At 32.9% G+C, this 18,077-nt stretch overlaps 1 long non-coding RNA gene across 1 annotated transcript in view; it reads left to right on the forward strand.

Moving 5' to 3' along the window:
• The window catches only part of LOC123560880 (uncharacterized), a 29,229-nt gene extending 12,618 nt beyond the window's left edge, over positions 1 to 16,611 (forward strand). The window contains exon 2 of the long non-coding RNA XR_006688289.2: positions 15,542 to 16,611. This is a non-coding gene — a long non-coding RNA (uncharacterized LOC123560880). The remainder of the gene's footprint in view (positions 1 to 15,541) is intronic.
• The last annotated feature ends 1,466 nt before the right edge of the window (positions 16,612 to 18,077 follow it).

Below are 18,077 nucleotides of genomic sequence, written 5' to 3' on the forward strand. Positions count from 1 at the left end.
GACGTCTTTGATCGGTGTATAAAGACGTTTGGGGCCGGGGAATATATACGTATGGGACCGATGTAAAGCAAACGTTGTATTTCTTTCGGAATGTCCTGGCTCATATGCGAGAAAAACCAAACTAAACACATAGCTACATTCGTTTCTGCATTTGCATTTACATAGTAACTAGTATAAAGAAGAAATGCTTTCAACGAACGACAGCTATTTGTGAATTTTGTAGTCACGGGGAAGCATAATGCAAGATTTATGGCGGTATTTTCAAGGTAAGAGAAGACCCGAGACCTCCTTACAAATTGTATTTGAGGCGATGCGGTCTCCTTTGTAAATAATAAAACCACTAAACCTTGTTTTTAAAGAAAATAAGACAAAATTTCAGAATACAGAGGTCCAGTTTGGATTATGGTTAATTCTAATTCTTTTAGATGAAGCTGATTGACATATACTACATTTGTTCGTCATGGGTGTTTATTCCGACACTTAATTTATATTTCCCAACACTAAAGCTCTTTTTAAAAAATACCACTAAAGCTACATTTCCAAACACTAAAGATATATTTCCCAACAATAAAGCTAATGCCTTTCCCAACAGCAAAACTTTATTCCGAAAGCTTAAAATTTAATGATAGATCCAATCACAACGCCAAATCCTTTTTCCAACTATAAAGTTTATTTCCTTATTTGATATGTTAACACTGTTATCACTTTAACCTTTAGCCTACTGGACACGATTGATTCTGCCTTGCGACCAGTGTAGATTATGATCAGCCTGCGCATCCGTGTAGTCTGATCATGATCTGCACTGTTCGCCATTCAGTCAGTACTGTTTTGGACAGCACCCCTTATAACAGTTAATGGTACTGTCCAAATTGAAAGATGGACAAGTTGTTATAGAAATTCAGTAGGTTAAGGGTTAAGAACCGAATGTTAACCTGCAATATAAACATTTCAGAACATGCAATAATTTGTACACAATAAATGAAGTACTTTTCAACGCGAGAAAAAAAAATATTGACAATACAGTGCAACAAACACGCACCATCAATCTTAAAGAAAAAGTAGTTCTAACATGAAGAGACTTTAATAGTTTGGCTTAAAATTTAAAGTGACGTTTGAGTGGGTTTGATTCTAATGTCATTTATTATTGATGCAATTGATGCTTCATATGAATAATTTGAATTTCGAGTACAACAAATATTGTAAACAAGTTCTTGAACACTGCTAGTGTCAGAAATATCACATAAGGCCTGACTGATTTCTATATAATATCCAAGCACACGTCTAAGTGGAAGTCGTCGCCGGTTCCTGCAAGCTGATATGGTATCGGTTACAATCTCTTCATTTGTAAGTACAATGTATCTACTTATACTGTATACATAATCTGTGAAAGATGTATATAAAGCTTTATGCTGTTTCATATAAACCAATAATCCCGCCACTAAAACAAACATCTACGAAATTTGAATAGTTATGTTATACGACGATCTAAGTGGATGGAGACATCCAATGAGCACTTATGGACACACATTGTCTTTATATCGGACATTATCATATAATGTTCTTGCCAAGGCGTGTTGAAAAAAGTTGTCACGGTGGAATACAGTTTAGACGACAGTTCGTAATCATTATTTATAAAAAATGAAAATCTTGCTCGTGACACAAATAATTAGTTCATTTACATACTTATTATCAATAGAAACTCATAAATCATTCATGTTTTAAAATTTTGATACAAAATTGGCAGGACCATGGCATATGACAAGCGGCATATGTTCACGTGTTTTTAATATCTCAAATATGCATATTGTCAATGTACATGTAATAGACGTCTTTATCGGAAATACATGGCTTGCATATCACTGGCTGAAAGTGATCAAATATAATGATTTCGAAAACTAAATTCCTCTCTAAATCATAACGTTTCTGCTAATTCATTTTTATTAGGAAAGTGATTCAGATAAGAGGCTAAAGCTGTCGCCCACATACAAAATATTGTGCAAATCTAAACAGAATGAGATTATATAGAGTGCCCATCTAAGTGTTGACAATATAAAAAGAAAACAATGACAAGGCATAGATTGCGTTCATTCTGAATCCTTCTTTAACTTAAGGTGCTCTACAATTTGGTTTGAACCGGTCGATCAGTTCAGTGTATATGAATCAAACCTCAGAAAAAAGTAATATTTTCTTCCAGATTTCAAAATCCACCTATGACCGCTCCAAAAATAGTACGGAACACAGATATACTATTAGCTGATCAGATGAATATTTGAGGCAAAGGCTGATGTATAATGATGATAAATCACCGCTATACCTTTCACAAACCATGACTCTATTTAGCTTAACTTAAAGTTCTCCAAGGTACTTCGAACTAATGCTGTTAAAGAGGCACCACAAAATAACTGTATTCTTTTAAATTTCCTTGATGGTAATCATACATGATTTGCATGAAAAATATGAGATATACAAGAATTCAGTTTCAAATTGACAGTGACAAATATTAGGCCAAGACAATGTTTTTATTGTCTTAACATTTTATTGAATTAATGTAGTAATATATACTTAAATCAGTGTATTTAGTTAAATTTCAATCACATTTTGTTTCTACAGTGTAAGACAGTTATTCATCTATATTCTCACAACTAAGCTGAAAAGATATTGACTGAATACGTTTGCAGATAAAGTTGTAAAAACATATTTATTCAGGAAGGGCCTAAATTGTACACCTGAAAACTTGTAGTATAGCTGTATATTATCTGTATTATAAGATGATTTTCATGAAGTTTTTGTGGGCAAAAAAGCAGGTCACTATGTCGTTGTGGGCCTTTAAAGATCAACCTTTCAAGATCGTCGTGACTAAATCAAGATCGAGCATATGGAAGAATCAGTTGAATTGTCGTAGATAATCATTCATTTGAAGATATATCTTGAGGAAATCTTCGAGAGCATTTGAAAAATGAGTTATGACAGAGGGGGTTATATTGAGTAGTCTAACGACAATGCTCGAGCATGCTATTACATTAAATGAACATTCATTACTGTACGACTAAATTTCATATTGTATTATTCAGTTGGCTTTAGGTTTCTCAACACCTGAGTGATAGTGGCAGTTGGTCGCCATCCTGAGATTAATCATTTATTACTCATGTATATATATAAGGCATTATTCATGGTAAGTTTCATTAGAATTATTTTTGAAGAATTCATTTAGCTTTTTGCAGAAAGTGTGTGTTACTTGTAAACATGTACTTTAAATTGCCTTCTGTATAATTTTGCAAATCAGCACAAAATTAATGCATTTTGATTAAATCATAGGAGGTTAAATGTGATGAAATGTCCGAAAAATAATGATTTGAATCAAGAGTTCACGTTTAATAAATATAAGTCACCTTACTTTGAGGTTAGTGTAGTTATGGTGATCAAAACGCAATGAGCTCGTCTGACCTTAATCTAATGTAGTGCTCTTTTATAGAATAATGCGTTGTTTGGCTTTCCACAATTTATTATGTCAGTCATGTGCTGCTGGAAGTACTCAAAATCTGTCAAGGGTCTGAGATATCGTCATGTGTCGTGAGTAATATTTGCTTGGTGTTCTTAGCTGATTATTGACAATGCTCTCAAGTGGACTGAATTATGTTGCCATCAACTCACAATCTTATAATCGGTGAACAACTTTAACGATATGTGATTGCCTCTCTCAGATATGGCTTGAAGAGGACTGTAGCTAATTTATAATGAATTGCTATTTTACAGACCGTATTACAGCTTTGTTGGTCCGTTTTCATCAATTTTAAACATATAAGCCCCGTTCCTTTTTTATTATCGAGAAATTATTTGTGAAATACATATTATTTTCTGTTGACATAGTGGAATACCTCTGTTTAAAAAGCGCTTTCTAAAATTAGTGCCTTGTTTGCCAACTTATTCGGAGTGAGCTATTGTTATCACTCACCGTCCGTCGCACATCCGTCATTCACATTTTTCTTCAAATGGCATCACCTCAAAAACCATTAAGTGAAATGGATAATTGGATATTTCTATGATAGTTCTTTTTCGGCGACGCCGTCTAAATTCGTTTTCGTTACCTATGCCACTTGACTTCAGTTTGCAAATCAAACTATTTGATAACGCGTTATAGATAATTTATCAAAATGGAAGATTTATGCAACACTCTGCCTGATTGGACGAGAGTGTCAATTTCTTTCACTCTGTTGATTGTGCTATGCTGAGTGAAATGTAGACAAAGCGTTTATCATAAACGACGCTGTTCACAGTTTTAAAGCTAACTTTGGCTCAGTATATTTAGCAAGAATATTGATATATCTCAAAATGATAAGGAAGTTTAATAAATATGATAAAAACCTGTTCAATACCAACATATATCAAATTAAAGAAAGAGCTGAATACGGTCTGCGTATCACATGAATAAGGGTGTGATAAGAGTCTTTTATGTAGAGAAGTGCTTTTTAAAAGATTTTCCTTGTTACAATTGTCGTCTGTATATGAAAAGGTTTCTTGCTTTTGTGACTTATTCAGGTTGCATATTAAAATGACTACTTGTTTGCTTTGATATATTTGTTATAAATTATTTAACTGATTTATTAAATATGAATATTTTTCTTTAGTATGGTATGCAAATATTGAACTCAGTTGAAATCTGTTTTATTATATATATGCTATATAATGACTGAATCTCGTTACATGGAAATGAAGGTACGCTGCATACAGTTTATCTATGTGATATGACTGTGGTCAAACTTTGCTTATGAAACAGAAATATTGAAATAATTACAAATGTATGTTTTGCTTGACCTTCACTTTTTTATACTAATTGTAAAATACTATGACTCGACTTTGGAACTATTAAATATTATAAATTAATTGCTAAATCTGCGTCCAATACATTAATACTTAATTCATATTACACGTTTCTCGGCAGGAAATATACGCATGCACAAGTTCAACAGCTTGTAATTTTAGATGCAGACGAGCCATTCATTTGCAGAAAACTCGGACCAGTTTATAATAGTTTATGTAAGGAGTACTATGGTTATACTAGTACTACGGAATAAAAACAAAATTATTTTAAATCTATTATAGTTTGTTTTAATTTGCAATGCAATAACTAGAGCGAGTTGATCAAATGAACAATGATCAACTTTATATTTGTTTTGATATTGAATGCTCATTGTGCAAGGTGCTACGGGTTTTGACACTTTTTAATTGGCGCCGACTTTTCTTATTGAATATTTCACAATTTTAAAAAGTTTTGCAAATTAGGGGTCGTATAATTATAGATAACGCTGTCGTTAATTGGCAGATGATCACTCGCTAATCTCCCGCGGCGAAGATTGCAAATTCGGTAACCATGGTAGCGCTGTTTGACACGTGTAGGTTTCACATGTAAAAACAGAAGTACTAGTTGATCTGTTCCTGTGGAATTTTTTTTTTTTTAACAAAAATTGAATTTCCACGAATTTACGTCCCCACGAAACATCCGTTTTGGCCAAAACCACGAAATTTTGTGCCGACGAAATTAAATGATTTCACAGTAGGTGCGACGTCATTGTCCAAAGATTCGTAAATAGCGATTATGCTATTTGTTATAGCGGGATCAGTTGGCCTATTTTAGAAATAAATAAAAATAATAAATTAAAAAATCCTTTAATTGATTTTTTCTCATGTATTCTAATCAAACTTGATTTGTAGCATCTTTATTAGGCTCGCAGCCAACTTTGTTCAGCTGGGACATTTGACTCCTTTTAGGGGCTGCTAGAGCTAAAACTAGAATTGCCTTTTTACAGCGTCTCATGAACAGCTTGGTGGATCTTTGTCATACTTGGTCTGGAGCATCATTATAAGGTCCTCTTCCAAATTTATTTATATAGGAACTTGGGCCCTATTAGGGACCACTATAGCTAAAAGTAGATATGCCTTTCTTCGCCTTAACCACTAAAATGTAATGAATTTTTATCAAACTCGATGTGTAACAATATCGTAAGGTCTCCTGCTATTTTGTTACAAATGGGGATAGGGACCAATTTAGCTAAAAATATAAACACGTTTAATGACCTCTTCTCATGAACCGCTTCATGAATCTTCATCAAACTACTGCTGTAATTATTCGTCTAAGGATAAACGAAACAAAATTGCAACCCTACGAAACCTTTGCGAAAAATTAAAAGAGAACCATTTAAATTGTTAAAGTGCGGTGTTTAGTTTTGCAATTTGAAAAATGTTAGATGAAAGATGAATATTAGATGAAAAAATCATAAACTTCTCTCCTTATTACAACTCGTCGACCATCATTTTTAAAGATATTTCTTGTGTCCAATGTTTTTCAATCGGTTACACTTAGTTGCACACAAGGGCGTTTGCTGTTTCTTCTACATGTATGTATGTAGTGGAAACTTTAAAGAAAATTAGCCTGACTTTAAAATAATTTTACATCTCATTTCTTGATGGGGCAGTAGGGGCGCTTTTTGCCACAATTGTTAAATATATTCCGGTTTGCCAAAAGCATGGCAGCCGTAAGGCATGGTCACTTTTCCCTATTTATATATAATGAAATCTTTAAAAATCATCTTGTCATAAACTGCTGACCCGTTTTAGAATAATTTCACACAAATGATGCTTGTATAATTCTACCGGGATTGTTCAAATTATTGTGATTTGTCAAACATCGCAATCAGCAGACTTGATCTCTTTTTCCTGTATGTATATAATGAACAAATAGTTTAGTCTGGCCAATTTTTGAAAATAATTTCACACAAATGTGTCTTTGGTGGTCATTTACCACGATATTCAAAACATTGTGATTCTTCAAAAAAATCTTGGTTGCATGAGCTAATAAGAGAAAACTCCTCAACAATATTTCCTTCTAAACAGTTTTTCCATTTCTAAAACAAAGACAGAAATGTTTCTTCTGTAATCGTCTACCAAGATTGTTCATATTATTCCGATTTGTTCAAAAATATGGCTACCAGAGCGTGAAATAGACAAATCTTTAAATGTCATTTTCTAAACCGATGACCTGATTTTGAAATAATTTCCCAGAAAGGGTTCTTGGATGACCTTCCACTGTAATTGTTAAAGCCATCTTGAATTGTCAGAAACACATAAATGCAGGAGAGGTTATAGTTTCCCCTATATGGCTTTATGGACAACTTATCCACTAAATCTGCAGGGCGATTTTCAAAGTAATTTTAAGAAAATAGTTATTCTAATACCTGTTTAAGCAGTGATACTTTGGTGAGCAATATATGACTATCGTGGTCCTTTGATTTTTCTAAACTGATTAATTTTAATGGCAAACAAGTTTATAAAGTGAAAGGCATACATAAATGGGCACCAACAAATCTATCACATGACGAGTCAACTGACTGCACTACCTAAACAAATAAGGATACCAAAACATAACAGAAACAAACACAAAACAAGACCGCTCCAATTATTTATGCTACAATACTGAGAATCAGTAGTAAGTTCCTTTTCTCGGTCATTGCTGTGTCAGCTTCATAACAGCATAACATTGTTTGTATCATAAACGTTTAATACGCCTCCGCGCACTATACAAACTTGCAATTGCACATCGATATGCTGTTATAAAATTACAGCTTCATTAATAAGAAAATTATCGTCCTCGGCTCTTTGGTTGGCACATTGTTGGCTTATTCGTCTTTCCGATTGCTGGGCATCTGGAATCATTGAAGTGTTTGGTTTTCCATTGATTATGTTTGGCTTAAAGTCCACCCTGAACCTTTGTCAGAATGTAGCATTACAGCTGCTAATTGTAATAAATGGCCTTAAAGTTGGCAAGCTGTTTTATATTTGAACAAGAAGCTAATCTGAAAACAAAGTTGGTGCATAATATCAAAGTCGCTGTGAACAACTTCTATCTTTGCCAGCTTTTAGCTTTAAGTTTTATGTAAAAATGAAAATTTAAAGCGGAAATGACTAACGTAATACAGTTTGGAATATATAATGCAAGTACATCAATGCTGAATTTGTCTAGAATCCATATAATTGGCATAATCGATGGAAAAATATTCCAAACCTACATATATTCATATAACATATGTGATCCAGGCCTTTATGATACATGGTCAAAGTCCATACACGTCTTCCGGATCATCTATATATCGTCCTGCTTGTTTGTTTCGGGTTGCCCCGTGGTCCTGTCGTCCATGTCTCTCGTTTCGATATATTTTCAAATGTGCAAAATAAACAACTTGATTTTAGCACATGATAATTTTTTTTTTGAAAGACAATAATAACGCAGGGTCGTGAGTTCGATCCACGTTTGAGGCGAATGTTCTCCGTGACGATTTTATAAAAGACATTGTATCTGAAATCATTCGTCCTTCACCTCTGATTCATGTGGGGAAGTTGACAGTTACTTGCGGAGAACAGATTAGTACTGGTACAGAATCCATAAACATTGGTTAGGTTAACTGCCCACCGTTACATAACTGAAATACCGTTAAAAAACGGCGTTAAAACCAAAACAAACAAAGCATGTGACAAATTGTCCAATCAATAATCTGAACACGAAATTCTAATAAAATTACCTTGTCCATATTAAAAAAAAACATTTAAAAAGAAAGTGAAACATATAACATTCTATAGCAATATTCATGTGTTTTCCTAACCTGCCATGCATAGGTGAAATTAGTAAATTAATGAAATTTGCGCACTTATGTCGCCAAATTAAGAAATAATGATCTGGTGTAATTAAGCATGTCATTGAAATATAAGAAACACGGAATGACAATAATTACAAGATTATAGTTTTTCATCTACCATTCCGCCTGGTATCCCTTTGTACTCATTTATCAAAATCCATGTGATTTGAAAACAACTTTGTAATGTGCATGTTCAATTCTGTTTAAGTATTTCAAAGATTACTGCAGTGGGATGCGACCGCTAATTTCCCTGTAATTGGTTCTATAATTAGCCTAATTATAGTCTCGGCGGAAATATAAAGTCTGTAAATGACAAGTCTGTCATGTTAGAAAATTAAGACTTTCGACGAATTAACTTTTTTCGTTATCAGATATGAATAAAATCCAATCATGTACAAAAAATCGTTTAATGGTGACCTTTGTGACCGCCTCCAGAGTGACGATACTGTCTTTATACTACCGTCAGAAACATGAAAGTTGTCGTCTTCAGTCAATGTTCAACGAGGAACAAGTATGGAATCCTATTTATGGTCATAAATACTATTTTCATAGTTTGAATCATATTAAGTGACCGGAATGAGTTTTTCGGGGGTTATATGAGAGGCATTCAATGAAATTTTGCCTATAATATTTAAAGTGAACTGTCATTTTTTGTAACATTGGTTGCATTATTTTTATTGCAAAAACTTATGTAAGTAACTTTGTTCTGACTGTTGATTAAAGTCTATGATTTTTTTACTGACAAAATATTATAATGAAAGAAATTATATCAAACAGATTCATTATAGAATTATTTTTTTCTCTCCCTGGTTCATCTACGTGTAAATCCTGCCAAATAACATAAGCATTGAATAAATTTCCGAAGGTAAACGCGTTTCAGTACCATTGAATATTTCGAAAACCACTTATTATCAAATATAAAATCGGAACTATGATAATCGTATAGTAAATGATCTAGCTAAGAAAATGAGTACTCGTGTTTCCTTCAGAAATATATTTTTTCCAAGTTTCAGCATTGGCGTAAAGCTGAATTATGCGCAAAGATACAACAACTTATGAAAGTAGTTCATTTGAATATGAGTATTTTGGCTGAACCAATCAAATTACTTGAATATATAGTTTTTGGAATGACATGCTAAAATTATGACAAATACATTTGTATATAGAATTGGCATAGATTTTGAACGTTTCCGACAACTTAGTAACTCTATTGGCCGACTTTTTGCATAGTTGATATGACTTAAAAACCCCGTTTTTCATGGGGATGTGGTTTACAAACTTCGTAAGATCTTGGGTCATGGTAATTTTCCAACTGTATTTAGTAAAATTGTAAAACGTTTTATGAAAAGAGGTTACGACCCAACTGTTTTGAGGCATACCGCATGTTTAGTGTTCAACCCGTTTACAGTTGGACACTTCGCCTCCCTCTTTGATTGTGTCTGACGGAAGAGGCGGAGGATTCTATGCTAAGCACTTTTTAAATCCCACCAGGACTGAACTGTTTTGATATATGTCTTCTGACCTGTTTCGTCGGACCCTTAAGGGTGTTTCTCTTGATGCTCTGTCTTCTGCAAAGGCATTGAATTCATACGTTTTTGGTTCTTAAGCTTTTTATATAATTATACAGGAGCATTTTTGTGTTTTACATGCCATGCCTTTTGTTTCCATTGCATGTGTTAGAGATTCACCTGGCGGGGATTACTTTTATTTACACTGTCCCGTGTATTTGGAACATGGTGGGGGTAAGAGTGAGGTTGGGTGCGCACAATAAACCGGTTTAAGCTCCCCAGTTGTGGTTTTGCCACTGACTGTTCCAAGGCGGTGCCCCACTGTGTTCCTTTATCTGTTCGTTTTGTCCTAGTATGTCTGCTTTGTGTGAGTGTGTGTGTGTTGGTGTGTTTGTTTCGTGTGAGAGCGTGTGTATGTTGGTCGTGTGCGCGTCCGCGTGCTTGGTTAACGTTTGGGGAGGCTGCGTTTTTGGAACGTGGCATTCCCTGTTTGAAATTTATCCTTGTGTTTTAGTTTATTAGCCGACAAGAACAAGAACTAAAACAAATAACAAATAACGAATATTTTGTTTTTCTTTTCAATGTCCCGTCTTGTCTGAATATTGTTTCTGTTTCCGGTTTTGAAGTTTTGAATGCGGCTTATACTTCTTTATTTCTTTGCTGGCAAAGAGAATGACTGTAATTAATTACAGACATAGGGTTTCAGTTCATTGTTGACATTTCAGATGAAATGTTAGACCAAAATGGAATGGAGTTTTTCGAAATTTTGAAACATTCTGCATTATTTCAAAGATTTTAGCTCTTTGCTTGTTTGTAATATTGCTAATGGTCAAACCTTTTTCGAGATAATGTCAAATCAAACAAATATCGAAAAGGTGAAAAAAGTCATAAAGATTTTGTTACTCCTTGATTCGTAACGACTAAAATAGTCTTTTACAACACGCACGAACAAAGTTCGAAAGATTGAACTACAGATGTATAATTATCAATCTGCTCCTAGCGTCGCCTGGCTGCGGTCCGTCAACAATTAATTGAAGGCATTTTACCTTGAGTAGAAGTGTTAGTACAACGGTCTTAAAATGAATTATTTTTAAAACTAGTTTTTATTTTGCTTAGTTTTTTTATTAATAATCTATTCGTATTTGTTCCACGCCATAAACTGAAATCCTTTGCGAAACGGAAGAAAAAAAAATCATATGAATTTGTAAAAAAGCATGTACCATGCTGGATTTGAACGAATGTATAAGACGTTGATATTTCTTCTTTTCAACTGACAAATTAAGATGATATCAATATTTCCGAGAAGGAAAGGAAATATTTGGTTGATAAGAGAATCTCTTTAAACATGTTTTCATTAAGTTTAATGACATTTATTTTTCTGTGATCAAATGCTCCGAATACGGCTTAGCTTAAGTCTATAAACATGTTGAAATAACTAGAAAATACAGGCAAAACTCATTATCGTTTGCTAATGACCCGTCTTTTCTAGATTATTTTACTGATTGTTGGCCAAGAAGATGCATAATCTCTCTGATCGTCTGCTGACAGGAGACGAGGCGGATATAATTGAAGCATTAATTTCCACAAATATAACTTAAAATCATCCAAGAAAATCTAATACAGCGGTTTTTCATGAATGTTAAAGCACGACCACTTAACTGTTTTCAAATGAAAGTTTGTATCCATGGATGCGCCTCGCAATATATCATACGACGGAAAAGAAACTTTTTTTTAAATTTATATTTCTTCCGTCAGAAAATGAAACTATTATTTGTTATTGACATTTCGTGTCGGGTAATAATGGTACTTTTGTGCTCTCTTTGTATTTCTTTAACCAAACAAATTAATTCGAATTGTTGATGAACTCAGTGGTAACAATTAGAACAAGTTAGGATTTGAAAAGACTCTATATGGTATGTTAAAATCATTTCTATGTTCATGAAATAGAAGGTCTTCATTGTTGACAATATTCAATTAGATTGGTTCATATTTTATCTTTACTAAATTAAAAATATTGTTTGCTGTATTGAAAGTTTACAAACGGCTTTCAGCTATATTATCATCATAGTATTGGTTAAGATACTTAAGGATAAGTCAGTCTGTTGTATGTTCAACCAGTCATGTATGCGGACATGTTTGGAGTTGCAATCCATATGTTTATCTGTGTATTACATCTTGATCTGACATGATCTGTTTATTACATAACCTGTACATAACGTAACCTATGTATTACATAAACTGTATTTTACGTAGCCTGTGTAATACATGATCTTTGTATTACATAAGCTGTGTAAAAAATAGCTGTGTATTACATAACAACACCTAATAACATATATAAATAGTAATCTACCATTTTGGACTGTTTTCGTTCAAATTTTGTCAATCCTACATGAAGCACAGAACAAGATTTTATTATTGTGTAACTTGAACATTTACAGTTCATCGTTACATACAAACAAAATCATACATACACACAGTAATCTAATAAATAATAATAAATAAAGGCAAACAAAACATATATCACCTCAATTCATTTGTCCTTAATTTAAAGGCTCAAGTTACAAAACAAAGCCAATTTATTCAACACTTTAACATTGGTAGCATTCAACAATTGAGTGAATGGGTGTCTATGGTAATATCTAAAAATATACTGTGCTCTTGAAGGGTGATAACAGTTTTGACATGGGTTAAAAAAAACTTAATGATAGGAAACCAAAAAAAGAAAAAAATCATTAAAGGCCTTACATTTTATCAATTGTTGTGTCGTAAAATTGCCTTTCATAGGTAATAATAACTGATACCATTATTGTATTCATAGTCATTATTAATAACTGATACCGTTATTGTATTCATAGTCATTATTAATAACTGATACCGTTAAGACATTATTAATAACTAATACCATTATTGTATTCATAGTCATTATTTAACAGAACATGTGTGTTAAATAATTAATAGAGCTTGCCTGAAATCTACAGCGAATCTATATAAAATGATTATCTTGAAATATTGTTTCTGTAATTACAAACTTGATCATGAGAAAGATATTTGAAACATTGGTCTTACGAAATTGTGTGTTGACCTGTTTGCATTTAGACTTAAGGAGCACCAAAGCCTTTTATATATCACACATAAATGAAATATGAAGGAAACTTTTATTACACGGTTTTAGTGAAACAGGGTAACCATTTTCCAGAGATACCTATAAAATATATTGTGACAAGTATACGCATTAAAGCAATGAAGTCATTTGGTTCCCTTCTGTTCTATTTTTAGTACTTGAACGTGGGCGAGGATGACACCCCTCAAAACATCCAAAGTATAACAAAATTATTTCCATTCGATATTTTCCTGAAACAGTCCCCCTAAGGAACAATTATTCCACACATAACAATATTTGTGCAGGCTGGTCTGGATCCATGCTGGTCGCAAACCCACTATGTTGGTTTTCTCATGGCGCGGCTCATATCAAGTCTGGTGGTATCTATTCTGTAAATGGTGACCGACTTTGATGTGCATTAATCGTTTACATTATAAAACCAGATTCTTACAGCGTCTGAACTGTGAGATTTCTAATGAATTAAATATTAGTAAATATTTGTCGATTGTAAAATAATATGACATAAATGGGCATTTATCGTTGACATAATGAATACCATCATATAACCATATTGTGCAAGAAAATATTTGTTTATTGTAAAATAATATGGAAAGTAGCTTTAAAATGTTCGTTATTGTTATCACCCCTAGCAATATAATGTTGTTTGGTTTTCTTTGTTTTCACAATAATTTTGACTTCCTTTGAATAGAAGTTATAGAGGATTTAAGTATCTCACAATTATATTCCAGGGGCCGTATTCATAAAGCATCTTAAGTATAAGTATAGGAAATTGATTATTTACTTAAGTATTAATTAGGTAAGAAATTTATTTTACTTAAGTATATTTGTTATTCATAAAACAACTTAATAAGTAATTCTTGGCTTTTATTGTGGACGAGAACATTAAAAAACAACATTAATTTCAGACAGATACAACATGCACATTTATGTTTAAAGTGTTTTTATCTGAAAAACAACACTTTAATCGTACTCACGACGCTATTTTGTTTTCTGACTTAAGTCATTTCTTACGTATCTTAAGTTTAAACTGTTTTATGAATAGGACTTAAGTTTTTTACTTAGACTTTAGCTGAAATTACCACAAACTTAAGTAAAATCTTCAACTTAAGTCAAAACTTATACTTAAGATGCTTTATGAATACGGCCCCAGACGTTATGTATATCATTTTATACATAGTGTAGTATAACGTGCCTGAATTGTAAATATAATGTACGTATTCTTTAGGAGAGTAAAACTTCTTACATTTCAAATTTCATCTTCTTGAATTTGAATGTATTGTTAAACATAACTATTAACATTTTTTATATTACATAGCACTGATTAATGTTTAAGAATTGTTCGTGTGATATAATACTATTTTGAAGAAGACAATAAATTATGAATTTCAAAGAAGATTGTTACGATTTGACAGTAAAATTTAGAGGGTCATTGCTTTGATATTAGGTACACTACTTACATAATACTTATACTTAGACAATTTAGTTGAATTAAGACCAAACTTCGTTTCTAGATTGTTGCTATATATCTATAGCTGTGTTTTTAAAAAAATATAACATAAGTAAAAGTGTGTGATTAGCAGATAAGGTTGTGAAAACACTAATAACCAGAAAGGTATATTGTCTACCTGTCATTTCATTGCAGTGCGGTATAAGAATGATTTTCATGAAGTTCATGCAGGAGGTAAAAGTAGGTCACGTCACAAGGCCAAATTGAATCTAAATACAAAGCTAACGAATGATCTTTAACCAAAAGTTCTATTATTCAGTCTTAAAAGTACGGATAAATGGTAAAACGTATGTCGTTACACAACTGTTTAGAGAGACCATTTTGTTAAATGAAAATTCGTGTGCTGCCTAGAAGTGTTTCAAATATTTTTACGAAAATATTCCTTAACTGACAAATGTTGCCTCACTACAGATTTTGGCATTGCTAACTTTATATTCTCAGATATACAAACTATTTTCTTAACACGAGATTTATCTAATGGCATCAATAAATCTGCCAGCCATTTTCTGCAATAAACGAAAACAATAAAGCACGGAACGAAGTCATGTTGTTTATGGCAACATCTTGTAGAGCTGTTTCGAAGCCTTGTATAATCATCGATGGTGCTACACTAGATCAGGAAGGTCTTGCGAATCATATTGACCTAATTAATAATATTTGAAGTGAAATACTCATTTTCTTGTTCTGATTAACAGTAATTTCATTTTGCTTCTATTTCCAGGAAAAAAACGTTACAAAAAGAGTTGGTTGGTAAAATCTGTCTCTCAGTTTAATTTCGACGACGAAAGACTCCTGAAAGATGATGTCACTGTGCCGTGTACATGTGCTTTTTATAGTCTCGATTTCTCAGCTTTTATGTGTTAGTGCATTTGCCGCGTTCGTTCCAGAATCAAGTGACGTCATGGATGACATCAATTATGATGCAATATCGAAACCAGATACCGAACCAATTGATGAAGGACAGTTCTACAAAATGTTAAGCAAAATTCTCACGAGTTATTTGAACAGAATAGAACAGCGCGACATGATAAACGGTTATTTATCGAACACAGATATGCCTTATTACAGACCCACTAAACGGACATCTGATGGTTTTACAGGATTTGCTAAAAGAAAGGTCTTCTGGCAACCCCTTGGTTACAATCCAACAGGAGGGTCTGGTGAGAATAGGGGCTCATCCGGCAGTGGACGAGGGCCAGTCTTCAGATATGGCTAAATCTTCTGTTTCAGTAGTAATGTCGTGAAAAAACTAAACCAAACAGTTTCCTTATTTCTCGATTAGAAGGGAAATCCAAAGGCCATGGCGACATTTCATATGCAATATATTCAACATCAAATACAACGCACTATTTCATAATATAACAATCCGCTAAGAAAATTAATATTGTAAACAATGAAAGTGCCGTTATATTAATAGTCATGAATAATTTAGATTTCTATCAGACAGAAACCGGTGAAACGGAAAATTACTATTAGCATTAGGTTCTCAACTGATGAAATCTGACTTTGATATAAATTTTAATGGACAATAACTGTTATTTGTCTAATTTATAAAATGTGTTGAGACAATGTTAATCCGCTGTCATATTTCTTTTTGTAATTAGTATTGAAATACAAGCAATATTCATTAAGAGACAAAATAAATATGAGTGAAACACTTTATTGTGTCGCCAACGATAAGAATATCGTTGTTTGCTCGAAAATTAGTATGTAAATTGAAATTTTACTATGAGCTTTAATGTTTAGAAGTATAAAGTGTCCAAAATAAATTCTCTGTGAGAGCACATTGTACATTTAGTGTTAGTATTATCTGATAAATTTTATTAGAGACGCATAAGAATATTTCATAGCTGATAATACAATGGGTTTGTGTTTTCCCCTTTAGAAATTTTTGAAAGTCCTAAAATAACGTCCTTTGCACTTTGCTTTTGTATAGAATAACCGTTTCTGGTAATGTACAAGACAGAACAACATGAAATAAAGACAAAAGTAATATTTGAACTTCTTTCAGGATTCCAATTATGTAGTTTGAATTACTCTGCTGGTTTTACATCATTTCGGGATTGAGTTTCGAAGCTGTACAATATATTACTACATGTACAGTATACAAAAGCTATGTCTCTTAAGTGACTCAGACTCAGTCAAACAGAATCTTTAATGATTTTTACCTGGTTGCATTCTATGTTTAAAAAGGATCTTCTTAATAACTATTTCATTACACATATAGAGGATATTTAATAAAATAATAGACTGCGAGGCTCTGCCGAGCATTTGATCTATATAATTCAACGAGTTTAATAAATCCAATGTGGAAAGTCACAAATGTAATATTCTTTTTATCACATGTTGACTTTTCTTGTCGCAACATCAAAAATTCTACTATTATAAACATATAAATTTGACCCACGTCTCCTATACCATAAACGACGTCGACGTCAAAGCTTTATTACACAGAGCTAGTGTATTATCAGTCTTATGCAATGGCTTTATTACACTCCCGTGGCAGTAACAGCAGTCTTTAAGTGCCTTGCGAGGGCTGTAACAAGTCTTCCCGCATTTAGACCAAGTTTCGTCATACTTTCTGGTCCTTTATGATCATGGAGAACATTCAGTTTTACTATTATTATAGAATTCCGCTTAATCCTATGCTAGGGGGCTTGAGGGGTGTTGTACTTTTCATTACCTCTTATGAACAGACTCAGTCAAACAGAGTCTGCTATTGTTTTGCTTCGAAAGCATTTTCTGATAAATTCTATTTTACCTTTTTTACCTCCAAAAAAGTTGTTTATTGTTTTAATCAGAAATAAACCTCATTCGGTATATTTATTGACAGACTTAGGCGGAAATTAATATGAAAATGAAAAAGCGACATTTCCGCACTAAGAGAGATAAAGACTGGTTTCTGAAACTATATCCGGCATTTACATACAGACCAAAGTATTCTTAAGCTACAGACAAAAAAAAACGTCACTGTTTGTTTGAAGTAAGAAATACTATTTCGAAACTCAGTAGACAATTTATCTATTAGGATATTCCTACAACAAATATATTATGACAACGACGTATATATCGTTATTAAACAAGAAGGTACATTAAAATGATATTTTGGGCTTCGAATTAGTTTACTTTGCATCTGGCTAAAACTTATATATATTTACGCAAGACTCTTTGCATATTCGTCTTGCGGGGTTTTGCTTTTCGTACATTGCCCTGTAATATAAGAACAGAAAAGAGTTTTTGTTCGCGTGAGCTCCTTG

Source organism: Mercenaria mercenaria, chromosome 15, assembly GCF_021730395.1.
Source record: "Mercenaria mercenaria strain notata chromosome 15, MADL_Memer_1, whole genome shotgun sequence".
Classification (NCBI taxonomy): Eukaryota; Metazoa; Mollusca; class Bivalvia; order Venerida; family Veneridae; genus Mercenaria; species Mercenaria mercenaria.